The sequence below is a fragment of the Nycticebus coucang genome, chromosome 9, assembly GCF_027406575.1.
Source record: "Nycticebus coucang isolate mNycCou1 chromosome 9, mNycCou1.pri, whole genome shotgun sequence".
Taxonomy (NCBI): domain Eukaryota; kingdom Metazoa; phylum Chordata; class Mammalia; order Primates; family Lorisidae; genus Nycticebus; species Nycticebus coucang.
This window is the reverse complement of record NC_069788.1, coordinates 26,801,896-26,803,980: the sequence shown is the minus strand read 5'-3', so window position 1 is coordinate 26,803,980 and position 2,085 is coordinate 26,801,896.

The following is a 2,085-nucleotide window of genomic DNA, read 5'->3' as shown; positions in this document are numbered from 1 at the left end:
TTCATTATCTCTCACTGTGCTACCATGAGGTGCATTCTTTAAATCAGAAGACAAATGCCAATGTTGGAGGTGAGACAAGTAGAGGAGCTTCAGGAGGACTGTGAAATACATCACAGAGGGCGACTTCAGCAGACAGTCCAGACTCTCTCTCTACCAAGTTTCCAGTTTTTAATATTTTTATTGTTGGTCCGGTCATAGCCTAAAGGTTTTTTTTTTTTTTTTGCAGTTTTTTGGCCGGGGCCAGGTTTGAACCTACCACCTCTGGTATATGGGGCCAGTGCCCCACTCCTTGAGCCACAGGCGCCACCCCATAGCCTGAAGGGTTATGCTGGGATTTTCTGGCTCTTGGATACAGTCGCATTTAAGATCTCACGGCAAAGTGTGAGGTTGAAAGAGTACTTGTGCAGCCATAAAATAATTTAATCTGCTCACGGAAATTTAGTTTTGAACTAAGCAATCTTTAGTATCTCTTTCTGCTCTAAGAGTCAGAGTCAATTTATTTTCATAGATCTCAATGCCCTTCTTGGCCATTTTCTTTCCTTCCTTCCTTATTTTTTTTCCCTTTATATTTGTAAAGAGACAGGGTCATGCTTTGTTGCCCAGGCTGGCGTTGAACCCCTGGGCTTAAGCGATCCTCCCACCTCAGCCTCCTGAGTAGCTGAGACTATAGTCAGGTGCCACTATACCTTGACCACTTCCTTGACTACTCCTAGACCATTTCCACCTATTCAAGTTTCACTCCATTCAAATACAACATCAGTTGTGATTTCTCCATTTGGAAGTGATCATCCATTCCTTTGAACTCTCACGGAACTTTACTTGTAACTCTTTTATAGCACTCAACATTTTCTAGTGTTTTAGTTGTAGATACATGAAGTGTTTTCTTTACTGAACTAAAAGCTTCTTATAGGCAAGGAGAGTGAGTCCCTCAGTCACATTTGAACTGCCATTTGGACAGCACAGTGCTATGCAGATGCTTTTTATTTTTGTTCATTTATTTATTAATTTTTGAGATAAGGTCTTGCTCTGTTGCCTGGGCCAGAGTGCAGCAAAATCATCATAGCTCACAGCAATCTCAAACTCCTGGGCTCAAGCGATCCTCCTGCCTCAGCTTTCCAAGTAGCTGGGACTACAGGTGTGTGTACATTTAGTACAAGAGGGATCTTTTTCTTGCTCAGGCTGGTCTCAAACTCAGGACCTCAAACCATCCTCCTGCCTCAGCCTCCCAAAGTGTTAGGATTACAGGCATGACTCACCATGTCTGGTCTTCATATTTCTTTTTTTTTGTTTTTTTTTTTTTTTTTTGTAGAGACAGAGTCTCACTTTATGGCCCTCAGTAGAGTGCCGTGGCCTCACACAGCTCACAGCAACCTTCAACTCCTGGGCTTAAGCAATTCTCTTGCCTCAGCCTCCCGAGCAGCTGGGACTACAGGCGCCCGCCACAACGCCCGGCTATTTTTTGGTTGTAGTTTGGCCGGGGCTGGGTTTGAACCCGCCACCCTCGGCATATGGGGCCGGCACCTTACCGATTGAGCCACAGGCACCGCCCTAGTCTTCATATTTCAAAAAATTCCTCATATGGCTTTGGTAATTAGATGGGTTTGGGTCACAGACATCTTATGTTTGGTGTATTTGTCATCTAGTGTCTTATTAGATCCCTTAATGCCTTCTTTGGGGAGGAAGACTGATTAAAAGCCCCTGAGATTCCCATATGTGCTAGAAAAAGAGGAATAAGAGGCTAAATTGAACATATTTGATTATACAAATTTCTGGTGGATGCTAACGTCAAAAACAACAACAAACGATCTTGTGCGAAAGGCTTCCATCGGGACAGGATGGTCACCTATGTTCTCTGAAGATCCCTCTTGCAAAACAATTAGGTTCCGCATCATACTTAAGTTTTATTGTACTTCTGGGCTCAGAAAGTAAGATGTTATGATTTCAGCGTCTTTCTCAAAAGTTAACATGTTGGAACCTTAGTTCTTCAATGCGGTAGTGTTGGGAGGTGTTGCTGGGTCATGGAGGCTCTGCCCTGATGAAGGGACTAAAGCTGTCCACCTAGGACTGGGTTAGTTCTCGCAAGAG